Consider the following 10,326-nt stretch of genomic DNA (forward strand, 5'->3'; position numbering starts at 1 on the left):
AACAGCTTGGATGGCGTGTACAGGTACAGTTGCCCATGCACCTTCAACACGATACCACAGATCATCAGAAGTAGTGACCGGCGTATTGTGACGAGCCAGTCGCTCGGCTACCATTGACCAAACGTTTTCAATTGGTGAGAGATCTAGAGAATGTGCTGGCCAAGGCCGCAGTCGAACATTTTCTGTATCCAGAAAGGCCCGTACAGGACCTGCAACATGCGGTCGTGCATTATCCTGCTGAAATGTAGGGTTTCGCAGGGATCGAATGAAGGGTAGAGCCACGGGTCGTAACACATCTGAAATGTACGTCCACTGTTCAAAGCGCCGTCAGTGCGAACAAGAGGTGACCGAGACGTGTAACCAATGACACCCCATACCATCACGCCGGGTAATAAGCCAGTATGGCAAAGACGAATACACGCTTCCAATGTGCGTTCACCGCGATGTCACCAAACACGGATGCGACCATCATGATGCTGTAAACAGAACCTGGATTCATCAGAAAAAATGACGTTTTGCCATTCGCGCACCCAAGTTCGTCGTTGAGTACACCATCGCAGGCGCTCCTGTCTGTGATGCAGCGTCAAGGGTAACCGCAGCCATGGTCTCCGAGCTGATAGTCCATGCTGCTGTAAACGTCGTCGAACTGTTCGTGCAGATGGTTGTTGTCTTGCAAACGTCCCCATCTGTTGACTCAGGGATCCAGACGTGGCTGCACGATCCGTTACAGCCATGCGGATAAGATGCCTGTCATCTCGACTGCTAGTGATACGAGGCCGTTGGGATCCAGCACGGCATTCCGTATTACCCTCCTGAACGCACCGATTCCATATTCTGCTAACAGTCATTGGTTCTCTACCAATGTGAGCAGCAATGTCGCGATACCATAAACCGCAATCGGGATAGGCTACAATCCGACATTCGTCAAAGTCGGAAACGTGGTGGCACGCATTTCTCCTCCTTACACGAGGCATCACAACAACGTTTCACCGGCGCCAAACTTGTGTGAATGTTCTGAAAAACTAATCATTTGCATATCACAGCATTTCGTGTCTGTAGCACGTCATCTTCGTGGTGTAGCAATTTCAACGGCCAGTAGTGTATTTTACATGTAAATTGTTTTTAGAACTTTACAATGTAATGGGAAATAGGCTACCAGAGTACCTACGTAACCTTTTTTTTTTTTTTTGGGACGCACGGTTAATTTGCAAGTGGTTTGTCACTTGAATGGTCTTGAAACACGGCTTACGTTTACATAAAGCTTTGTCACCGTTCACAAAAATTTTTTTGTTGGCTTATTTGGTGTCACGAATTTTAACATAGCGAGTATCTGCAGACGATAATTTGGAAGACGACACGACAATTAGGGTTCGTTACGGATGGAAATCCGACTGGTTCATTGGCGGGCGAGGCGCTTGGGGAGATTTGCATTGCCGCCCTGTGGTTAAAGGAGGAATGTTTGTTTACTTCCGTCCAGTGGTGACGACCCGCGGATTCACGTGCCTCGTACCGATCAGCAGATGTGATATAAATTACGACAGAAGTAACAAGTTTTGATAAAAGCTTATCATAGGGATGTTCATGTGCAAGGACACTTGTTATATTACTCACTTCTGAACTGAGATACGCAACACAAGACTTCGCCGAGCTGTCGAAGAGCCACTATTGTTAGATCGCTGAGATTGACAGGAAACGTAAACAGAACACAATCGACAGGAAACGTTCCGACTTGTGCCGACGTTACACGTTAGTACTATCAGACAGTCGGACTTCTTTCTGCAACAAACTGTAGAGAACAAGTAACACTGAACAGACTTTAAAACAAAAATAGAAATTAATAGTTTGCATAACTGACCGTAGAGATAATAGATTATATACGATTAATTGACATGAAAGAAATATCGGTAAATCTATAATCGATTACAAGAATAGTTACGATTAATCGATTAATTAAAATTAATTGCTCATTACTAATAACGAAGAGTTGTCGCGAGATCTAGTTACCAGTTGTTATTTTTGAACATGACGTTCGGTTGATCAATCAGAATCCTATGTTGGTTATAGGATCTGGTGAAATTACAAACTAATGTTGCTTATTTAGCTTCGGCAGGGTCCACGGCCGTGATATACTTCTTGAAATATAATAAATTCTCTGAAACGAATGTTATTTGCGTTTTATTTTTATCTTGTATACTCTGACGTTTCACCTGTGTAACCACTTTCCAGCAAAATGTTTAAGCCGTTTGCTGCATACGTTTTGCATGAAGTCATATAATTTCATGAGTTTTCCGTGGTTGGCCGAGCGTGAGAGCTGTTCCTGTGATGTTGGTTTGTCAAGCGAGGCCAACCACGGACGACTCGTGGAGTTATATGACTGTAGCCCAAAACGTATGTAGCAAACGGGCTAAACATTTTGCTTGAAAATGGCTTTGCAGCCCAGATGGCGCAGTACACAAAACAAAAGTAAAATGTAAATGAACAAGAGTCAACGCTGGAAACGTGTTGAGCCGTGGTCGGCTCACGTTAATGCCGTTTTCCCTTTTGGGCATTTTGTCACCATCGAGTGGCGTGTTATTCCTCCCTCAGTTACTATCTGAACGAGTTGCTCGCTTGCCTCCGTCAGTGATAGCAGCAGCAGCGTTTATCGATACTAGTACTGCTGTAACTTCTTTGGTGTGGCAGCTATATTTCCGTGTCGTGGTATGTGCGTGGCAGTTGGTCGGTCGCGGCGGAGCAGCGAGGAAGTCTGCGGCTTGGGATCAGTCTGGGGCCGCTGGCGGCGTGCACGTACGGGCGGAGTTGTGTGGCAGTAGCTGCGAGAACTGCTAAAAAGTTCGTTGCCCACCGATATACTGGAGTCGAGTAAGCAGTGAACCTGTCATGAAAACTCAACCGTTGTGACATCTCTTCGTAGATCGCTGGTTATTGCATCCTGGGCTGTCCCCGCAAGCAGCAAAGTGATGGTATGTTGGAGTCGGCAAATTTTGCAGCCGTTTCCCTGTATGGTGTTTAACCTTTGAAATGATTACAATTTATTACTGAAGCGCACCAGCGGTATCTTCTGCCTTGTGGCCGTTAACGTTCCGGTGACCTGCCTTGGTCGTTAGCGTAGTTTTGCGGCAGTGTGTTTTCCTCGCCGTGTTGATGCTGTCCGGCACGGCGTATAGTTCGACAGCTTGGTGCTGTTCTCTTTTCTCTTTGACTTTTTATTGTGCCTTGACTGTGTTTATACGCCAGTTATTATTACGACATAATCCTGCTGCGATCCTCGTCTTCGCTGATACTTTTGGTTGTCGTGCTGCTGGTCGCGTGGAAGGGAATTGATTAGGCGGTTGGTTGGTTTGTCAGCCGTCCGTAGGTTGTGCTGCAACCCGATTTTAAGCTTGGCTGCCTGTCTCACGTAAACTGTGATTAGAGTTTCCTCCCCAAGCAGAACCTTGAAACACTTCTAAGCACCACTGTTTGTTGTTTGTGATTATTTTATTTGGTCCCAGGTACTGTGCCAGGCCTTCAGCCATGTAATATTATTGTCTGTTTTGTATTTAGTATATGGCCTTCAGCCGAACTTCATAACAACTTAAGATTAGGCCTTCAGCCGTGTTTAATTGAAAATTCTTGTTGCTCTGTATTTAGGCCTTCAGCCGCGTGTGTTTCAGAATCTGTGGTTTTAATATGTAAATCCTTGTCTGAATGGTTTCTCTTTAATTATCTTGAATTCTTGAAACGGCCTTCAGCCGTGTTCTGTAAATGTTTATCTTAAGGTTGTCTTTACTTATTCTTGAGTAATTGTTTGGGCCTTCAAGATAGTGCAAGTTATCTTAAGATGTTTTTCTGTTGTACTGTGTAAAAGCTTATCTTTAAAGCCTCTCTTTTATTATATGAAGAAAATTTTTTTAGTTGGGCTTTCAGCCGAAGATTTAACTTGAATTGTCCTTAATATGGCCTTTAGCCGGAATTTGTAAATGCTTGGCTTTTAAAGAATTTCCTTAGCTGATCTGAAATATTATTTCGGCCTTTAGCCGAGAAGATATTGTAATTTTACTTAAGTAAGGCCTCAAGCTGTCACTATAAATCCTGGTGTTTTAAAAGCAATCATTTAAACTTATTCTGCAAAAGTTACCTGGGCCCTCAGCCGTGAATTGATGTTTGTTGTTTTAAAGAGAAAACTGTGCATTGGTTTGAGGAATAAAGTTGTATGTGTTCTTGTATAACTAACAGTAATTGATCTTGGCCCCTTTCCACAACCTGATCCCCTCTGTCCTGCGAAACCAGATTTCACTTATTTAATTTACTAATATTGCTAACTCATCTGGAAGATGCTGTGATGTACTTGTGTCTTTACTTGTAAGTTGGGCAATGAAAATAAGTACATGAAATGTATTCGCAGTTGCAAATACGGACACCCATCAGCTCTATGAGGGAATGACGACAGCGAAAATTTTTGTTGTACCGAGACTCGAACCCGGATTTCCCCCTTTAAGCGAGCGGTCGCCTTAACCGCTTTCACTATCCGTGCATGACTAACCGTCAGACCTGAACTTCCACATGTCCTTATTCCTCCAACACAACCTGTACTCCTATACACGTTCTGTAATTCCTATACAGGGGAGGACATTTTAAATGAAAGTCGCTGCCTGTTAGCGGCGAATAAATACCATATGGTAGTGCCTGTGTTTTAATAAGAACGATGCAATGTCCCTTCGGACATGCATGCGTGTCTTGAAGAACGTTGCATTCTTCTGAACAACACAAGCACTGCGATATTGCATAATTAAATCAAGAGTAGAAGGTGGTAGAAACTGAAGTTGTTTTCATCTACATCTACATCTACATTTATACTCCGCAAGCCACCCAACGGTGTGTGGCGGGGGGACTTTAGGCACCACTGTCATTACCTCCCTTTCCCGTTCCAGTCGCGTATGTTTCGCGGGAAGAACGACTGCCGGAAAGCCTCCGTGCGCTCTCGAATCTCTCTAATTTTACATTCGTGATCTCCTCGGGAGGTATAAGTAGGGGGAAGCAATATATTCGATACCTCATCCAGAAACGCACCCTCTCGAAACCTGGACAGCAAGCTACACCGCGATGCAGAGCGCCTCTCTTGCAGAGTCTACCACTTGAGTTTGTTAAACATCTCCGTAACGCTATCACGCTTACCAAATAACCCTGTGACGAAACGCACCGCTTTTCTTTCGATCTTCTCTATCTCCTCTGTCAACCCTACCTGGTACAGATCCCACACTGATGAGCAATACTCAAGTGTAGGTCGAACGAGTGTTTTGTAAGCCACCTCCTTTGTTGACGGACTACATTTTCTAAGGACTCTCCCAATGAACCTCAACCTGGCACCCGCCTTACCAACAATTAATTTTATATGATCATTCCACTTCAAATCGTTCCGTACGCATACTCCCAGATATTTTACAGAAGTAACTGCTACCAGTGTTTGTTCCGCTATCATATAATCATACAATAAAGGATCCTTCTTTCTATGTATTCGCACTACATTACATTTGTCCATGTTAAGGGTCAGTTGCCACTCCCTGTACCAAGTGCCTATCCGCTGCAGATCTTCCTGCATTGCACTACAATTTTCTAATACTGCAACTTCTGTGTATACTATAGCATCATCTGCGAAAAGCCGCATGGAACTTCCGACACTATCTACTACTCTCCTGTGGCACGCCAGAGGTTACTTTAACTTCTGTAGATGTCTCTCCATTGAGAACAACATGCTGTGTTCTGTTTGCTAAAAATTCTTGAATCCAGCCACACAGCTGGTCTGATATTCCGTAGGCTCTTACTTAGTTCATCAGGCGACAGTGCGGAACTGTATCGAACGCCTTCCGGAAGTCAAGGAAAATGGCATCTACCTGGGTGCCTGCATCTAATATTTTCCGGGTCTCATGAAACGAGTTGGGTCTCACACGATCGCTGTTTCCGGAATCCATGTTGATTCCTACAGAGTAGGATTTCCAGAAATGACATGATACGCGAGCAAAAAACATGTTCTAAAATTCTACAACAGATCGATGTCAGAGATAGTTTTGCGCATCTGCTCGACGACCCTTCTTGAAGACTGGGACTACCTGCGCTCTTTTCCAATCATTTGGAACCTTCCGTTCCTCTAGAGACTTGCGGTACACGGCTGTTACAAGGGGGGCGAGTTTTTGCGCGTTTTCTGTGTAGAATTTAATTACTTTCTAGAGTATTTTACTGAAAATGTATTCGTTTATGTTGCTGCATAGTACAGTCATCTTTGGAAGTCTCTTACATAACACTTGGTTCAGTGTCTGATTATTTAGCAGCTACAACGACGTTGTTATATGGATTAACGCCATCTTGGATGTCACATAGCGCAAATATCGCTTTTATGTAATGTGACGGTGAAACGTGTCTTGGGACGAAGATGACGGAATGTGGTCTCACACCAGTTTGAGACAAGCATACCGAAAATACGTGGAATGTAGAAAATGTTTTTACAGAATTATTCAAACACTTCTAGTGCGAGAAAGAAACACAATAATATTTCTTCTTTGTACTGACAATCAACAGCCGTAGTGACAGCCAAAGGAGCGCAACTTCGACAGATGTTTATATATGAAGATGGTATCTGTCCTTTCGGACATGTCCGGAAGAACAGATACCACCTATATATATATATTCCCTGCAGTTGCACTGTTTGTGCATCCGCACAGAAGAAGAAGGTCAAATGGCAGGTGAGCCAAAAGAAACAGTGCCCAAACTCTTACGGGAATCGGCAAAAATCCCGCGAGTAATGAGTATAATGGGCAGGGGCACTATGAATATAGTGCGGGACAAAAAGTTGGGAACGTGGGTCTCGCGGGAGACGTGCCAGAGATAATTCCCTACAGGTGCACTATCGTCTGTGTCCTCGGTGGCTCAGACGGATAGAGCGTCTGCCATGTAAGCAGGTGATCCCGGGTTCGAGTCCCGGTCGGGGCACACATTTTCAACTGTCCCCGTTGACTTATATCAACGGCTGTATGCAGCTAGGTGTATTCACTTCCTTATTTCATTCGACAGATGTTGCCACAAAAAGGATGACCGTCTCCCAACTCATAGTAATGGAATTGGTGACTTGCAAGGTCGGTGGGTAACATCATCATTTATTAAGATTCGAACAAGCGAAAAACCGAAAGATCTGTTTCCGATTTGCACCTAACAAATTGGCTAACAAGTCGAATGCATTACGGATGGGAAATACTACTGATTTTTTTTGACACGTGTGAATGAGATCTGTCTTTAGTGCAACCCACCCCAAAAAATAGTCACTCCCAAAAGCACAGAGTAAAAATAATGTTGATCACCTTATTCGACAGCAGTGGCAACATATAGCGGAAATTCGGTAACTGTAGGCCACACTAACAATACTGAAATCTACGAAGCAGTTCTGAAACGTTTTCTGTCGAGTATTCAGTGTCTTCAGTCAGAATTTCACAGGACAAAAAGTGAAATCAGTTGCGAGACAACGCTTATCCACTCGTTACGACCCTCGAGCGCAACTCCAAGTCCAAAAGCCATGTAATTACTCGTGCTCACCGAATCTAATGCCACACACCTCGTTCCTTCACTTACAAGAAATCCTAAAAGCAACATTTTCTTTTTCAAATGATTCAATTAAAGCCTTGAGAATCCATCACTAACGGTTTTAAAGACTTCAGAAACGTTGCCGAAAGTTTATTATGGTCAATAGACATGACTTTCAGGGACAGCAACGGTATTTTGCAAGTGTCTTTCATTTCCTCTGTTTCGTGACCGTATTTACCGGACGTTTTAGACATATAACATAGTCTAATTTGTTTGCGATCTCGCGGACAGTATCTGAATTTGATGTACAGGGTTTCAGAAGGATGCTGAATCGATTCGCCGTTACGAGGACGGGAAGTAAGAAACCACTCGTTTCACAAGGGAGGCAAAAGAAAAAAAAAAGGTTCGCACACAGATCACATGTGTCTCGCCCTGGCAGGAAGGGTAATAGACGAAAGCAGCATCACTTGTACACGGAGCGTTGTTACAGTGAAGTGCTCGGTAAACTCGAGTGATGTGCTATTTAAATGGCCTGTAACAATTCTGCGGACTTATTTGGGCTCTTGTTATAGATATTACCTATGGTATCCGTCAATGGACGAGGACATAACACAGCTACTCTTAGTGCAGTGTCTGCCTTCGGTTGTGGTGACACGATGTGACTTGGGCTTTGTGTACCTCTGTTCGTAGGCGCACTGTATGTGCAGGCTGTATAAATGGCTACATTTAGGTTATGCCTTAATGGTAACAGTGCATAAAACATCAAGCGTATGCCCTGAATTAAATTAGTAGAGTGTGTCTGTGAAACAAAGAGTTGTAATGTCAAACAGATCATGCAAATTAACTGAAATTTCCAACACAGTAATTATCTATTGTGTAGCACTCAAATATCTCGACAGTACCGCGTAAAATAACAATATTTTATTTGTTATTTATTACTTATTTCTCAAGTTAAGACCTGTTGCCTTTTATTATATAGCAGGTCGTACATTGTGTGATTTTACATGTTCTGTCATATAAATTCAGTTTTATTACTAGTACATTTTTTGTTGAAAATTTAAAAAAAAGGATAAATTATATATATATATATATATATATATATATATATATATATTCTAATTTTTTAAAATTTATCCTTTTCTAAAATTTTCAACAAAAATTGTTTATGTGTGTTTGTACTTTATATATACGAGAGTGAGTCAAATGAAAACCTTAAATTTGTAATAACAAATCGAAATTTCGCGCCGTTATCCTGTAGGTTGGTAAGCCTGCTACAAACAGCGTGAAGAATGGCCTGTAGGTGGCAGTATGGTCCAGATGCACACATACCGTCGCAGTATCAGTATAAAGATGGCAGCCCCACTTGCGACTTGCACCACGGATGAACAGCGTTCTGTTATTCGGTTTTTGCGTAGTGAAGGTGTGAACCCTACTGAAATTCATCGACGAATGAAGGTTCACTACGGTGATGCATGTCTGTCAGAGCAGCAAGTCTACGAATAGAGTAGGAAGTTCGTAAATGGTGTGACTTCAGTGGAACATCCTCCTCGTCCATGTCAGGCACAACGAGTTGTCACTCCACAGAACATTGCAGCAGGTGAAGCCATAGTGAAGGAAAACCGCAGAGTGACACTGAATGACACTGCAGCATGTTTACAGATTAGTCATGAGTCAGCACACCACATTGTGCATGATGTGCTCCAGTTTCACAAAGTGTCTGCAAGATGGGTACCACGGCAGCTGCCTCCTGAAATGAGAGAACAACCTGTTGATGCTTGTGAAGAACTTCTTCGGTGCTTTGAACGAGAGGGTGATGGCTTCCTTGCAAGAATCGTTACTGGAGACGAAGCCTGGCTTCACTTCCACCAACCGGAAACGAAGTGAGTGAGCAAGGAATGGCGCCATTCCTCATCACCAAAACCAAAGAAGTTTCGAACTGAACCATCAGCAGGGAAGGTTATGCTGACTCTCTTTCGGGACGAAAAAGGCGTCTTTTGGAGCATTAGATACCTAGAGGGACCACTGTCACTAGTGCATCGTACACAGATCTCCTAAAAAATCATCCACGGCCTACAATCAAATCAAAGCGACGTGGATTGCCGTCTGCAGGTGTCCTTTTGCAACATGACAATGGAAGACCCCACACTGCCCGTACAACGGCTGCAACGATTACAGATCTGCATTTTGAGTGTCTTCCTCATCCACCATATCACCGGATCTTGCCCCAAGTGATTTCCATACGTTTGGACCACTCAAAGACGCAATGGAAGGAAAGAAGTTCCGTTCTGGTGAGGAGGTACGCCACGCGGTGCATGAGTGTTTGTGCGGACTACCAAAAGAATTTTTTTCTAAAGGAATTTATGCACTTTGTAAGCGCTGGAGGACTTGCATTGAGCGTGGGGGAGATTATGTTGAAAAATGATAAATCTTTGTATCACTTCTGCACAATAAATAATATTTAAAAAAATATTTAAGGTTTTCATTTGACTCACCCTCGTATATACAGTCGCTAACTTAATAATGATAATGAATAAGACACATAATTATGGATGTATTTTAATTTAAAATTAAAAGTGTGTTTAATGGAAGAAACAAGAGCTGGAAATTAAACTTAGACATGATGTGACATTTCTTTTATTTATTCTTTCAATGTGTATTGTTACGTCTGTTAAAAATGTGTTGTCTTGACAGTAGTAATACTTAATTTAATGTGTTGATTAGTTACATAATATCAATAAGGTAACTACCGGTGTTACATACATCCATAGTTAGAAG

The 10,326-nt window shown here is 42.8% G+C and overlaps 1 non-coding gene across 1 annotated transcript; it reads left to right on the plus strand.

The window, feature by feature from the left end:
• Positions 1-6,892: 6,892 nt before the first annotated feature.
• Trnat-ugu (transfer RNA threonine (anticodon UGU)) lies at positions 6,893-6,966 on the plus strand. The gene has a single exon. It is a non-coding gene; the product is annotated as a tRNA-Thr (tRNA).
• The last annotated feature ends 3,360 nt before the right edge of the window (positions 6,967-10,326 follow it).

This window comes from Schistocerca serialis, chromosome 1 (genome assembly GCF_023864345.2).
Source record: "Schistocerca serialis cubense isolate TAMUIC-IGC-003099 chromosome 1, iqSchSeri2.2, whole genome shotgun sequence".
In the NCBI taxonomy this organism is placed as follows: Eukaryota; Metazoa; Arthropoda; class Insecta; order Orthoptera; family Acrididae; genus Schistocerca; species Schistocerca serialis.